Source organism: Chiloscyllium punctatum, chromosome 27 (assembly GCF_047496795.1).
Source record: "Chiloscyllium punctatum isolate Juve2018m chromosome 27, sChiPun1.3, whole genome shotgun sequence".
Lineage (NCBI taxonomy): Eukaryota > Metazoa > Chordata > Chondrichthyes > Orectolobiformes > Hemiscylliidae > Chiloscyllium > Chiloscyllium punctatum.
This window is the reverse complement of record NC_092765.1, coordinates 83,725,269-83,741,552: the sequence shown is the minus strand read 5'-3', so window position 1 is coordinate 83,741,552 and position 16,284 is coordinate 83,725,269. Positions and strand designations below refer to the sequence as shown.

The 16,284-nt window shown below is 43.2% G+C and overlaps 2 non-coding genes across 2 annotated transcripts; both read left to right on the top strand.

The window, feature by feature from the left end:
* Positions 1 to 586: 586 nt before the first annotated feature.
* On the top strand, positions 587 to 668 carry trnas-cga (transfer RNA serine (anticodon CGA)). Its single transcript has one exon. It is a non-coding gene; the product is annotated as a tRNA-Ser (tRNA).
* A 7,094-nt stretch (positions 669 to 7,762) lies between these two features.
* On the top strand, positions 7,763 to 7,836 carry trnak-uuu (transfer RNA lysine (anticodon UUU)). Its single transcript has one exon. It is a non-coding gene; the product is annotated as a tRNA-Lys (tRNA).
* Positions 7,837 to 16,284: the final 8,448 nt, after the last annotated feature.

The window sequence follows — 16,284 nt, the reverse complement described above, 5'->3', positions numbered from 1 at the left end:
ACGGCCATTTCAACAAACCGGTACATTTTTGGACTGTGGGAGAAAAGCAGAGCAAGCGCACGCAGCCACGGGGAGAATGTGCAAATTCCACACATTCAGTTGCTTGAGGCGGGAATTGACCCTGACTCTGTGGTATTGTAAAACAGCAGCCCTCACGATGGTGTCAGCGTGAGATGGGACTTATTTGCTGTCTTTAATTGGGAAAAATCTCTGTCATTGTGAGCATCTAGAAAGACCAGTTCCTTCGCCAGAAAAAGAAATGAATATGTCATTAACCTTTGTTTGTTTCATGTCCAAGAATACTCAGATCAATAGCTCCCTTGATTACCTATGCTTGTCATGTTCGCAAAGAGATCTAGCAAATTGCCAAGTGTGATTTTCCTTTCAATAAATAATTTTGACTCAATTTGGCTGCAAATATCTTTTCCTAACTTTGTGTTTTTCTTCTTTTACATTGGTGTCTCGCACCTTACAAATGACAACAAAGGTATGAAAGGAGATGGAAGCATTTCATTCATCAAGACAGCGGCAGCTTTCAATGAGATCACGACTGATTTGGTCAATGCTCAACAAAGTCGCTTTGTCTGTAGTCATGGCCGAGTGGTTAAGGCGATGGATTCGAAATCCATTGGGGTTTCCCCACGTAGGTTCGAATCCTGCTGATTACGTTATAAATCCTCTCTTGCTGGAGCAGTTCAAACTACAGAAAGCCTGCTTTGCAAACCAGGCCTGTAATCTGATTAGACTTGGGAAACTGGAGTTCTTCATCAGAAATGTTCCATATTTAAAACATTATCTCTGTTTCTCTTTCCAGATACATTGCCCGACACTTCGGGATTCGGCAGTTGTTATTGAACGATTCCTTTAATCCCTTGTCCTCTGTTCTCTGACTCTGGTCACTAGCAACGCTTCCTCCTGCTCGTCAGAGTCCTCATTCCCCACCGCTCCCTCTCCCATCATTACAAACAACCAGAGGAAATTGCCACTGAACCATCTTTGTTCCAAAGTGAAACTCACCAGCCGAGGAAATCTCTCCACCAAACGGGACTTCTCATCCCTGGACATGATGCAAGCCAGAGGATTGTGAAGAGATACTGTGAAAATATTTTCAGTTGGCAGTTGGAAAAATGTTTAGGAAGCAAACCATATAATTTTGGCTCCAACTTTGGAAATCTCGAGAAACTGTTTGGGAAACGGAATCAGAGGAGAATGAACGAGTGTGAACTGTCCGTCCGAGTAGAGGAAGGGACATTAATTCTGATGTTCTCGGCACAGGAACTGATCTGAGGCATTGAAAAAATTCTCGCTCCCGTACGTGAGGAATACAAACTTCATCTGGACTCTGGGATAATGAAAAACTCTGGAACACTCAAAACAATATCCAAATATTGACTGGGATCACTGCAGTACGAGTACTATACATGGGTCAGTTTTTGTCCAGTGTGTGCAGGAGGGCTTCGTGACACATTATGTAGACATGCCTTCAAGGGAAGACGCCACTTTCGATTTAGCACTGGGTAACGAGCCTGGCCAGGTTTTAGGTTTGGAAGTAGGTGAGCAGTTTGGAGACAGCGATCACAATTCTCTCAGATTTACTTTCCTAATGGAAAGGGAGAGGTGTACTCCACGGAGCAAGAGATTCAGCTGGTGGAAGGGAAATCACGATGCAATGAGTTAAGATTTAGGAAGCGCAGAATGGGGTAGGAATCTGCAGGGGGTGAGCACATTAAAAATGTGGAGCTTATTCAAAGAAAAGCTCCTGTGTGTCCTAGATAAGTATGTACCTGTCAGGTAGGGAGGACGATATAGAACGCGTGAGCAGTGGTTTACTAAGGAAGTGGAATCCCTGGTCAAGAAGGAAAAAAGTCTTATGTTGGGACAAAACGTGAACACTCAGTTAGAGCGCTCGAGGGTTCCACCGATATCAGGAAAGACCTAAAAAGAGCGCTTAGAAGACCCAGGAGGAGACATGAGAAATTGTTGGCAGATAGGATCAGGGTTAACCCTAAGGCTTTCCATAGGTATGTCAGCAATAAAGGAATGACGAGAGTTAAATTTGGGACAATCAAGGATAATAGTGGGAAGTTTTGTATGTAGTCAGAGGAGATAGGGGAAGCACTAAATAAATATTTTTCGACAGTGTTCGCTATAGATAATGAAAATGTTGGCGAGGAAGATACAGAGATACTTGTGTCTAGTGTAGTAGAGATTGAGTTTCACAAGGATTAGATGATAGAAATACTGAAGAGTGTGAAAACAGACAAGTCCCCTTGGCCGGATGTGATCTGTCCTAGGATCCTCTGGGAAGCAAGCGAAGAGATTGATGAGCCTTTGGAATTGATCGTCAAATCATCGTTGTCTACAGGAATAGTGCCTATGGAATGGAGCATAGCATATGTTGTTCCCTTGTTCAAAATGTTTCGTCGAGACAACCCTGGTAATTACAGACCAGTGTGTCTCACTGCAGTTGTTGCTAACGTGTTGGAAAAGGTTATTATAGATAGGATTTATGACCATCTCGAAAAGAATAATCTGATCAGGGACAGTCAGCACGGTTTTGTGATGGGTAGGGCTTGCCGAACGAATCTTGTTGACTTTTTTGACAAAGTGACTGAATAGGTAGATGACAGTAACCCAGTTGATGTGTTGTATATGGGTTTCAGCAAGCTGTTCGATAAGTTTCCCCACAATAGGCTAGTATACAAAATGCGGAGGAATGGAATTGTGAGAGAGATTGCAGCTTTGATCAGCCATTGGCTTGCCAAAAGAAAACAGTGTTGTAGTTGATGGAACATGTTCTCCTTGGTGTCCAGGTCCTGGCAACGTACCACAAGGGTCGGTGTTAGGTCCACTGCTGTTACATGAGATGTAACCTTGCCAATCAGTCTCCCATGGGGAACATTATTGAACGCCTTACTGAATTCCATATAGATCACATTTACTGCTCTGCCCTCATCAATCTTCCTTGTTACTTCTTCAAAAAACTCAATCAAGTTTGTGAGACATGATTTCCCATGCACAAAGCCATGTTAACAATCCCGAATCAATCCTTGCCTTTCCAAATACATGTACATTCTGTTCCTCAGGATTCCCTCCAACAATTGGAGTATTCTTGGCAAATGCAGTTTCATGTAGGGAATGCGAGGTCATATACTTTGTTGGGAAGAATCAAAAGACACACTACTGTTAAAATCGATAGAAATGCAAAAGAAGTGCGGTGCAGAGGAGTCTCAGTGTTCTTATACATGAAACGAACAAAGGTTAATCACATATTTATTTCTTGCTGGCAAAAAAAAGCCTTTTCTGATGCTCACAATTAAAGAGATGGTTTCCAAGAAAATAGGAAAATTAAGTCACCAGTAGAGTAATCATTTACCAAGACAGCCCTCGTGATGTTTTATGGGACATATGGGATTTTTTTTTTTGATTTTGGTTCTCCAAACGTTTTTACAATGGAGCCGAGAGTTTTAGATGGGAAGTTAAGATCACGCATGACTATTGCCATTTTTGTCACTCACGCATTTTTTCCCCTTGTACGAATTATTTCGCTTTGTGGTTACTGCGAGTGGGCTTGTAAACGACACATGCTTGTGAGTTCATTCCTCACTGTTCCTCAACTCCAGCCAAACAGACTTTACATCCTTTTTTTCCTGAATCAAGGTAATCTCTAACCATTGCATAAATGTCATTAAAACTTCGGTATTTCACACGCCTCTGTTTATCATCTTACAATATTAATTGATCCTTTACTGTATTGCAGTTGTGCATAAGAAGAGAAAAATAGAATAGAGAATGGTTGACTTCCGCTTCACACACCCGTTATTGAAGCGAAAATGTAGATTACTGCCCATAATACGATCGCGGAAGCACGTGCCGAACACTCAGGAAACACAGAATAAGTGCAGTGCCACAGGGCATGTCAGGGACAGCACCAGAAGGACAACAGAAATGCTGCTCTAAGCTCCTATTTTGGATCTATTTCTCAATGAGCAATAGAGTGTGACATGTGTTCCATCAGGAGTTACCTCACAGAAAGAAGTAACCAGTGCTGCAGACGGTCACATCATCCGAATTCCAAGCCCTGGAATCAGAGACATTCAATATTCTGTGCATAACTGCAAGGATCAGCTGTCCGAGGCGTTTACAGTCCAGGTGAAATTATGAATGCAGCTGTCTAGTTGTCAGCCTCTTTCTCCTATGTCGTGTATCGTGCAGTCCCTGCGTGGAATCTCGTCAACCACGTTTGACCTGCACATGATGGATATTGGGCCTTGGTTTCTCGTGAGTTCTTGTCTGAGTGAGGCTCTCAGTTTTTGTGCTGTCATAAGTCAAAGCGTTCGGAGGAGTCTGGATATCGTTTTCCAGAATTTGCTTTTAACACAGGGAAGCATGATTTCAAAATTACCTCATAGCAAATCCTCATTGCGAACTTTGTCTGCCATGCATTCGCGAATGAAGGTGGGTGGATATTGGTTCTTGGCAAAGAATTTGTGTGGGCGTCAGTCCAGCAGTCCCCAGTAGCAACACGTACAAATGGCAAGGGCCGCACATTCGACTAGAATAGCACAACAATAATAGGACAGAGCAAGCAGAAGACAGCCAGACAATTCATGGAAGCAGGGCACTCATCCACGGATTCCATCCGTTGGACCCAATTTGCAATCCCAACTAACGGAAGCAGCGGGAATGAAACCAAATGAATTCGTACCAAATCATGAGAGCAGCGCTTCACAGGAACCTCGGCAGCGCTGAGAATGTCACCCAGAAAGGGAGGAAAAGTCTGCAAACCATCTTCCTAGCGTCACCGAACCTTTCAACAAGAACTCCAGAAGCATCCGAAATTCACATCATTCTGCAGCAAAACACTCCGCTTTTTTCCACAACAGAGAATTGCACACTCAACTACCGCGCGTAAGATGAGAATTGCAGCGCCAACCCGACCAAGGGCGGCAGTAAGAGCGAGGGGAAACAGCTGCCACTATCATTCCACAGCTACAAACGCTCTCTTTGAAAGGTACATTGTCGTATGAATGTCGGGGCAGCAGTAGAATATGGGAATTAGCAGCCTGCGCTGTGTATTCATATTCTGGACAATGTGAGTTGTTCACAGATTTCCCTGAAAGTGAGTGGACGTCGTTTTTTCACCGCTGTTGTGAAGCCAGATCCTGCACTGAATCTGCTCCTTCGTTTTTTGTTGTTGTGGCTAAAAGGTGGGCAATCGCAACGTGAAACTTTGTTATATTTCTCTCACTTCCTTCATTACTGTCCTGGTGAGGGAGGCTGGAGATTGGCTCGCTCGATCAGATGGAGGCACCAGCGCATTGTTGACCTAATTTAATCGAGAATATAATTGGTAATATTCACTTTGCATGGTACATTTTTCTGTTTTGTTTAATGTTACTTGAGCACTTTCTGTTACTTGGCTATGCACTAAATCTCCAGAATGTCGGGAAGCTCCGTTTGGAATTGCTTCGGTGTTATTTGTGTGAGCAGTTCTTGACATACACGTCTCGCACTGCCCCACAGACAGAAGTAATGAGTATGTGTGTCTGGTAATGACTCTGCCTTTTGAGTTTTGCACCTGGTCCACGTTAAGAGCTGTCAGTTTTTGGATTCACTGGAGAGTTGAGGGGATAACACGATTTGTGAGGTTTTTTTTTAGTCAACGAAATTATTTGATGGAGAACTTGAGAATGTATCAAGGAGAATGGTCATTGTCTGTAAATGTCTGGAAAACATTCCTCTGTGTCATTTCAAAACATTATGCCTCATGAAAAAAAAATTCAAACACGCTGACTTAGTAACAAACAGCATGCGTTTTTGCAAGTGGTCTATTTAAACTGTTGTCAGGTACTGGAGTGTCACAGAATTGTCGAGCACGGAAGCAAACCTTCCTATCCAACTTGCACCTGTTGAACAGATGACCGTAACTAACCTAAACATATTTGCCAATATTTGTCCCTTAACTCTCCGAACAATTCCTGTCTGCATACCCATCTAGATGCCTTTGAAGTGTTGTGATTGCACCAAACTCTGCCACTTAATGTGGCAATTTATTCCACACGCAAAAAAACGTCTGTATTAAAAACAAGTGTCATCACATCCTTTTCAAATTGTACTGCTCTCACATTAAACCTATGCTATCTCACTTTAAACTCACGTGACTTCTGAAAAAGTGTAGATTGACTATGTTCTCTGCTCGTCTACCTAATGATTTTGTAAACATTTCCAAGGACATCCCTCAGGCCTGAAGCTCCGGAGAAAACTGTCGAAGAATATTCAGTCTCTCAATAATGTCCACAGCGTGCAAACCTTTCAAATGGTTGTAAATATTTTTTTTTAAATTATGCTAAGGTATTCATAGAAAGTGCCAGGGGAAATTGCCTGAAGTGAAGCGATGCTGAAACATTAGTCTTGACAGGTTTGGCGCTTAGTTATCGTCAGGGAGCGTCGCCGAGTGGTTTAATGTAGGTAAAAACAATGAATGCAGATGCTGGAGACCAGATTCAGGATTAGTGGTGCTGAAGAGCGTAGCAGTACAGGCAGCATCCGAGGAGCAGTAAAATCGACGTTTCGGGTGAAACCCTGTATGAAGGGCTTTTGCCTGAAACGTCGATTTTTACTGCTCCCCCAATGCTGCCTGATCTGCTGTGCTCTGCCAGCACCACTAATCCTGAGAGGTTTAATATGCTGGGTTTAGGATCCAGTCTCTATTGCGTCGTGGGTTTGAAACCCAACTTTGCAATAGAACAACTGCAGGCAGCTTTTTTATGACAGAACGACACAGGTCCTGATATTGCTTTATGGGTGTGTTTGTTACTCCTCGGGTCTCTCACCCTCTCTGCAATAAACACGGGAACATGAGCAACTGATGCTTAAAATAATGAGAACTACTACTATTCACATCCTCTCGATCACTGTGCGTTTGGATGTGTACACGCACAATTTTGCTGCCAGTTGCTGTGTCTCAAATGGTCAGAGCATTTGGCTGAAGTGTTGGTTCTCCAAGCCTAAAAAGAGCACAGAGCCTCAAATATTTCACATCAAGTATTGCGATCGACCAGGTACTGACAATACAACCACGAGAACTCATCCATGATTGACCCTGAGTCCGCAATGAATGAGACGGTCTCGTGCAGCAAAATGTGACCCCACTCTCTACAAGCCCCTGCTGCCAACAGAAAGGGGCCACTGTAGTTTCAATCAGCGGCTTCCTGCCCAGCCCTGGGACACAGCTCATGGAAACTCCTTCCTCAGGAACGGCTGTTACCGTGTGAAAGGGTAAAAAAATTTAATTCAAATTGGAAATGGCTTCAGAAGATTGTTCCTGTTATTAAAACATTTTATAATCAGAATTCCTTTCTCGAATATTAGAACTGGTAAACTTTGTAGGCAGGTAGAACAAAGAAAGTGTTGAATGTGAGGACTCTGTCTCTTCGGCAGGTGGGATTCCCTCCACTCTAATCAGAAATGATTTGGTTTCCTGAGGTATTTTTCCGATTGATTTGCAGTCTGCCAGAGTGTCTGGGAATCACTTCGGCGACCTAAGGATCAGGGTCAAAATATGAAAATAATAACAGAGAATAGTGAATCCCGGGGCAAGGCCTAAATGGATTGTCATGGTCTGAATGAATAAATCTGAGAATTGAACGACTTAGAAAATGTTATTTGCAATGGGGAGGAATGAACGAGATTTTTGAAAATTGCCGTGTCAGCTGAATTAAAGTCAGAATGAAATGATAAATTAACCAACACCAATCCTGCCCTGGTATGCTCAGTCGGTAGAGCTTGAGACCTTTAATCTCAATGGTGTGGGGTCGAGACCCATGCAGGGCGCTGTTGTTTGTTAATAGGTTTGCCGCTCTCCTTTAATGTTGCAAAAGCGAATTCGCTCGCTGAGGCAGGTTTTGTTGACACATTTGTTTCCTCCGTTTTTGATCATCTCTTGGTTTCTGAGTGAAAACTGTCTCCACTGTACTACAGGTGCAAGAGACAAGGTTATCAGTTCAGCCGAATATGCTATAAACGATGTCCCTTCCAAAACGTGAGGTTCCATTCAAAATGTACCCCAACCAAAATGTCCAGAGACGTCGAATGCGAATGGCCACATGACAGTGACAGCTGCGTGTCAAATGGTGCTGCAATAGAATTAACTGAATGAGAATGCTCTGATGGAAACCGAATGGAACTCTCCCTGAAATTTTCTCAATTCACTCGGTAAATGATGCTGTTGTGTACCCATATGTGTTTACGTAATGAACAGCTTATTGTCAGTAACAGGGGTGGGGGTGGTGCAGGATCGTAAGGTTTCCGTGTGGGTCAGAAGTGTTTTGTTAGAACAGGGAATTCAAACGTCCACAGAGCAGACATAGCTGATTGGTCCAGGATCAGACTTTTCCCTTTTGTTTCAGTACCAACAAAAGAAATTGCGGGAAAATCTCAGCAGATCTGGTAGAATCTTGGAATGGAAAACCGAGTTAAGTCTTCAAGACCAGTGACACTTATTACTCCATGTCCATCTCCGTCTATCTATTTTATTGAATATCTCCTGATTCTCAATTTTATACTCAGTTTCTCTTTTATTACTCCGTCTCCAAACATTCTCCATGTCCCAAAATTTTATAGCAGAACTGTTCCATCTCTCACCTCGCCGAGTTATGAGAGGAGGACTTCGAAATGCACGATTAACTCTGTTTCTATTTCCTTATATACTGGACGGTCAGAGAACAGAAGGCATCGGAGGACAATGAGAGCTTTCAGGCCATCTTTTCTGACCGCCATTCGGTTATGACTCATATCGTTCCCAAACCAATTTTCAGCCTTCTATATGTGACTCTTAGCTCCCCTGAATTTAGGATCCATTCTTTTTCCCAGAGTGCGAATGAAACTGTCCCAACCGTCTCCACATCTGCTAGCAGCTGTTACACCGTATCTGTGCGTGATCGAGCTCAACTTCAGTCCCATACAGCAAACACATCTGTTCTGAGCAATGCAATCCCCGCTGCATAACAGATCGAACGGGTCTCTGACCCCACGGTTTTTCTGCGAGGCAGTTTTTAGCTGCTTCACCACCCACGGCAAGGACTGGTGCTTCAAAATGTGGGGACAAAGAACGATAGGCACAAGAGTTTGTACAGGTTAGGTCGAAAGGGTTATTGTCAACTTCAGTGGAGTCCCTGCTTCAGAGTCTGGGTTTGAATCGCCCAGGCCTGGATAAAATTCCAAGTCAGGAAATGAAGATTTATTTCTCTTCTTGTGGCTAATCTGAATGAAAACCATTTTCTACTTCAACAGAGAGCACAGACCCGGTTCTGCCAGAAAGAATGCAGTGATTGATTGCGTCCAACTGGAATCATAGAGTCATAGAGATGTACTGCAGGGAAACAGACCCTCGGTTCAAACATGTCCATGCTGACTGGAAATCCCAACCCAATTTGGTCCCTCTTGCCAGCACACGGCCCATACCCCTCCAAACCCTTCCTACTCATATACAATTTCAAATGCCTCTTAAATGTTGCAATTGTACGAGCCTCCACCACATCCTTTGGCAGCCATGGCAGCACATACACCGAATAAATTGTCACTGCAAATCCCCTCCGAGGATCTCGCCTTTCTGAGCTGAACCTATCTCGCTGTTCATTCAATGTCGCTCTGTCTAATTCTTGGAACTCCCTCCCTGTCGACATCATGGCTGTAACACTGTGTTGAGCACTTCGAGGACGAAGGAAAGTAACTTACCATCTCAATCTCTTGAGTAATTATGGTTGGGCAGTGAAGCCTTTCCCAAAGAGTGACGTGCATTCTCCAGAATTTCGTTTAAAAAAACTGCGGTTTCCAAATGGACATCCGAAAGTGGTCAAGAAGAAAAGTAAAGTTTCGAAGGGAAAGTAGGATAAACTGAAAGTCAATGATGACTGAAATGAAGGAGGCAGAAAGTGAGTGAGGAGCTGTTGGTACAAGGATCAATGTTAGTCCTAATGGTTTAGCCCTTACTGCCCACTGTTAACACCAACTCACACACCACTCCTGGTAAATTCACCAAAACTACCCTGGTCTCTTGGTATGAGTTTCCCTCTATTCAGGTGGTAAATCGGCGCCGAGAGGATGAATGCATACTGTTTATCCTGTCAGGTTAAAGAGGTGAAGGCATCAGTTTGAAATCAAAACAAGAAGAGATTGCCTCTTCCTGTACATTTTCAGTGGACAGTCACCATCTGTGAACTTCTTTCCTGCACAAGCGGACGTTGATATAAATTCTCATCGAGCAGCTTTATTACAAAAGGGTGGTCCGATTAACTGTGATCAAATACTTTATTAAATGCCCTTATTGATTTTAAGAACCGTGTCTGTGGTTTCGTCAGTTAAAACATATGGTAATAACCAGACGTTAATGGTGTCAAATGTTGTAAATTTTCTGTACATTGAAATTTCATTGTTTAAACGTCTTGTAAAAGCCGTATTGTTTATCCAACATCGCGAAAATGACGGCTCAGCATGCTTCTTGTGTTTGAGCTCAGACCATTATGATTTCGTGCTCCCAAGCCCTACCTCCTGATGTGGACCCATTAGTCTATGTTCTATCCTGCTAATTCAACGCAGACTTCGTTTTACTCTGTTGGACAAGGATTTGCCTATCTCTTCTATTATTATTCTCCTTCCGTCTTTTCTATTTTTTTGGGAATAATGAAGAGACGCAGGAGACACTGCAGACTTGCGGGACAATGTTGTAGTAATAACGCATCCAATGAGATCATGGCTCTCATTGTCTGCTGTCACCATTCATTGATTTTCAGCAAACGGCAATGGCATCATAGTAATCCTATAATTGGAGTGAAACTGCTATTTTTCTGGTCTATTATGGTTACAATTTAGAATTGTAAAAGCTCATAACGTTTTAAGTGAACAAATGTCACCTGATCTCAGACCTAAGTAACACAGACATTACTTGGAGACTGTGAGACCAGTTCTACACACTCTGGCCGGGGGGAGGTGGGGGGCGAAGAAGCCACGGAACAGCCTCCGATGTTAACACTTTTCCAAGAGTAGAAATGAAAAATGAGGGATATTAACAGACAGTGAGTGGGAGAATGTGGAAGAGAGTGAGATGGTACAGAGAGACAAACGGGCACAAACAGAAATTCTCCATTCACCATCGCTGCTCATCGACATAAAGGAGAAGAAAAAGGTAATGAAGGCCAGCCTTTCACCAACGCAGGCCAACACCAACAGCATTACAGCCAATAAAGGAATTTTGCATTTTTACAGATGACGTCTGTCAACTAATGAGAGATTCTGTTAAGTATGCTGTTTCACGAAGTGGAATTGACAATTACCGAGGCAATAAAACAATAAAAATCATAGGTAGCCTGAATCTGTGATATGAAACAATAAATCTCTTTGTCTCCACAGATGCTGCCAGGCCTGCACAGTTTCTCTGTCAATTCCTATTGTTGATTCAGATTTCCAGGATTCACACTTCTTTGTTTTATGCTAGTCAGAATCCTTTTTGTGACAATACTGGATTAATGGCCAGTTCCATACAAATTCCCTGCTTTGGGAAAGTTGTCAACAACATAAACTGTCAGGGAAAATCGCCCATTGCAACAGCAGTGAGACCACTGAGTCCTTAGCAGTAGACTTCCACGGAAAGTGAAATATGGCGCTGTATGTTTTCTCAACGAATCCACTTTTACTTTTTTCATTTGTGATCATTTTAGCTGCACATTCAGTTTACTTCTTTGTTCCATTTCTGTCAGCTTGGAAAAGACCTTTCTGCCCCTCTGCAGTGCGGGTAATTGGACATTCATCTTTTCGGATCCAGGCGCTACTATTTCTTGGAGGACCTTCTGTACTGCATCTCGGGTGGGGTGGGTGCGAGGCTGTACCACTATATTCACCTGTCTATAGATATCGGAGAAGGGTCTATCTATTCCACACCACCAGGCTTCCTTATCACTCTTCTGAATCTTTGTTATTATTACCCTTGCCATGGCACCTCCTTCTTTGATAACAGGAAACCGATATCCCGTGTCAGGTGTACCTGTAGCCGTGATGGATACGACTCAGTGCCAGTAACTGGGTACACAAGGATCTCTGTGTAAATATTTATTGCTTTATTTATAGTCGTCCTGGTTACCAAACGGGCATGGGTGGCATGTAAAGGTCAACTTAACATCCTTGGTTTAGATTACCGTCTGCGGTTGAATCCCAGACACCCCTGCCTTTAAGACTCATCCTGCCATGCAGCCCCATATTTCTATGAGTCTTCTAATCATTACTTACACTTATTTGGATCCGGTGTTGTCCGATGTCTCCTCAAGGTCAGCTACACGTTTGCAACGGCTGGCGTCTATCCACGTGGCTCTTTCGGGGATCTTAACAGCTGTCTGTGTTGTAGGGAGCCCTTGGAACAGTCCGAGCCAGCTCTTCGCCTACATGCTTTTGCTCCTGAAGTCTTTCACCACTATCCAGTCTTCAGGTTCTGGATTGTGCATCTTCCCATCTGCTGATTGGGGTAGAGCTGCCCTTCTTTTGATTCTGTATTTGATACAGAAGTGTGGAGAGTTTTATACCGTAACATAATATCTCGTCCTCACATTGGTCTGTTATCTGTTTTACAATCGGTCTTGACCAATTCCTGTACTGTGCCACCTTCCAAACAAAATTTCAAACGTCCTAATATTTATTCTTCCTCTCCTTCATATACATTAGCACAATTGGAAATGCCTTTGTCCATGTCACCTCTAGTTCCTCACAACATTTTGCCAATTTATTTTTAAGGGTAGTTTTCTCTTTTTCCATTGCCCTATCGCTCGCTGGGTGACAGGCACAATGTTGCCTCACCTTTATTTCCAAGTAATCACTGATCTGCTGTAGGGCAATATTTATAAATGGCTTTCCATTGTCGCTGCTTAGCCTTTCAGGGATGCCCCATCTCGGAATTATTTCAGTTAGCAAAGCCTTGGCTACTGTATTGGTATCCTGTTTAGACGTGGGAGCACTTCCACCCCTTGAGAAAACATCAACTATTACCAGACAATGCCTTTTCCCTTCGCTGGGTGTTAGGTCAATAAAATCCATCTGTAAATGTTCAAAGGGTCTTTGGGATTTGGGGTGTTCTGCCTGATTCATTTGTATTCCCCTCCCCACATTATTAGTGGCACAGATAACACATTATTCACATTATTTTTATGAGCAATGAGTAAATCCCTTTTTGTACCAGCGTGCTGAAATATTGTCGTACATCCCCACTTTTGACACATGGTCCATACCGTGTGTTACTTTGGCATAGAAAGGGAATAAAGATGGTGGCAGACAGGGTTTCCCACTGGGGCCACACCACACCCATTCTCTCATTCTGCACCCTGCCCTTGTCCATTCACGCTTCTCCTTCGATGTGGCCTGAGACTGTAACTCCCATAAGTCTGCTTTGGATTACAAATATTTGACATACACATGTCAAACTCATCACTTGGCGGCTGATTGGCTGCCGTCCTTGCCGCTCAGTCTACATTTTCATTGCCTTGAGTAATTGAATCATAATTTTTCCTGTGGGCTTCACATTTACATACAGTGATTGATTTAGGCAATCGGACTGCTTTCAGGAGGTCAGAGATCAGTCCATTTTATGTGATTGGCTTTCCAGTGGAGGTCAAGAAGCCCTTGTTTTTCCACAGGGATCCAAAATTATGTACAACTCCGAATGCATATATGGTGTCGATGTAAATATTCACTGTTCTTCCTTCGGCCAATTTACATGCCTCAATCAAAGCAATCAGCTCTGCTGCTTGCGCTGACAGATGAGAAGAAAGTGATCCCGCTTTGACTACCTCGTGGGTAGTTGCGACAACATACCAGACACTGACCTATCTCTTTGCTTCTGAATGCTGACCTATCCACAATAAAATGCCATATCCAGATTCTAAATTGGTGAATCCTTCACGTCTGGTCTCGGGCTTCAAATGTCATTAATTACAGCGACACAGTCATGTGGGTCTCCATTTCCTTCTGTGGGGAGAAGACAAGAAGCATTAAGGACGTTACATCACTTTATTGTCATGTTAGGCTTCTCCAAGAGCAGAGAATTGTACGTGAGCCAACGTGCTGCCGACATGTGCGCTGTGTTATGCTCAGAAAGCAGTCAGGATACTGCATGTGGGACCAGTCGGTTTTATTCAACAAAGCCGACTATGTCCCTGGAAGCTACAACAGCCTTTTCAAATGCAGGCACGACACGGAGGCATTTATGCATTCCTGCCATTACGGGATCTCAGCTGAGTTGAAAAATAAGCTACTGAACTCAATTTTGCACATATAATTCTGCATCAGCACAAATGTCATGCAGGCATGCTTCTCATCCACTGTTTGTACAAAAGGCTTGTTTGGATTTGGAATCCCAGTGTCGGTGAAGTTTGGAGTGCCATTTCAATTCAACAAAGGCACTCTCGGCCTCAGCGGTCACTGCAACGGACTGTAGCTCTGCAAACCTGAACCATAAACTATGTCACTTTTAGGTGCCTAAAGGGTTGCGTAATGCGGTTAAACATTCGAAGTAGGATCGCATGACCAAAAAGGATAACAATTGTTTCTTCATGTGAGACTTTGACTTTTGCTGGTTTGCTTGAACTCTGTCTTGACCAATGGCCTTTCCTTGTTCAGATATTAAGTGACCTAAGAACTTCAACTGTTGTTTCACAGTTGATTATGGTGGGGACTCACAGTAATCTTGAAAATGTCACGTGAAAGTATACTATTTGCCTTTGAATGGAAAAGTGAACCAGAATTGACTGTCGGCGTGTAACGGTACACAAAACAAGGCATTTGCTATTTCCACAATAGAGAGCCATTTACATCCGGTGGAATTTGAGCCAATATAATACAGGGGTTGGGAACATTTGGGGTGTGCGGAACAACAGCGTTCTTGATAACCTGCAGGTCATGAACAAACCTCCATTCCCCCGATTCAACTGGAATGCCTTTTTGAACTAAAAAAATGGGTGTTCTCACCAGTGATTATTCACGGGGGATTATCACTCCAGCCTATAAGAGAGATTCAAAGACTGGAGTAATTCCTTGCACAGCCTCGGGATTTAACTGCTCTTCTGCTTTGCAAGGACGATAATCAGACTACGGGGCTATTCTTAAGGATTCGTATGAGCCCCACATCGTGTTTGCCTTTTGGCCTGAAATCAGTTGGGACCCTTCTTAATCTTGGGTCCGAGACTTCTACCATAGGTAAACGCCAGACGACACTCCTGCCGGGGATTACCTGGACTGTCCTGTGTGCCTGAGTTAGCCAATTTAGTTTCTTCCTATACGTCCTTATAACTGCATTGAAGCAGATACCCACACCGACCCTGAAGATACAATCTTTCGTTGTTTGTGCGTGTCGTACCCATGGTCCCAAATTCTGACACCTGTCACTGGATGCCTTCGCCAATGATCCGTGAGGAAAAGAGCCTTCCACATCAAAAACCAGTGTCTATTTACCATCACAGACACTAAAAAAAGTTTTAAGTGACAGCACGTCTGTGATCATTCCAATAAAATTCGCACAATAACAACTGATCTGGTTTAACCAATCTCCTGAACCAATCCTTCTCTTTATGATTTGTCTGGACCATCGCGGTGTATGAGTGCTGTGCAGTGCAGCATATCTCCAGCAAGAAAATCGGTGTTAATGGGATTAATATGGCTACTTGCTTCCTGGGTGAGTGAATCGCTCATGGAACCTATTGCTCTCTGACATGGATCAGGGTTTCGTGATTCGTATTTTCCAGCCTGCACTGTTTAATCTTCCTTTTGTATTACCTGCACGCCCGTCAGGATACTGCACAAATCGGACCCCAGTCTCACTATGAGTTCCCGAGACATCAGATTTAAAGTATAGAATTCCAATAACAGAAATGAGAATTGGAATGTTTCCCCCTTACTGGTTTTGCACAATAGGGGTGTGGTAAATCTCTCTCGTGTCATGACTCCTCATGCGCCCATTATGTTGAGGAAGTTTCTGTTCATCTTTATTTGAGTCGAATCTCTGAACTGCCTTGATTTATGAACTGAATTTGTTGCCCTTGTATCTTCCAAAAAACTAAAAGGTGGACCTTCCACATATAACATAGATGTAAGCATTGACTTATATGCATCATCGTTGTTCTGAAAATATAGTTCACGCTTCGCAAACTCAGTGCTCAGTATAGAGGTGGGACATGTTTCAGTGCCCATAAGGTTAGTAGTAGAGATGAGCATAAGCGAGTATTCTTTGCCAAGCATAAAGCAAAGAGG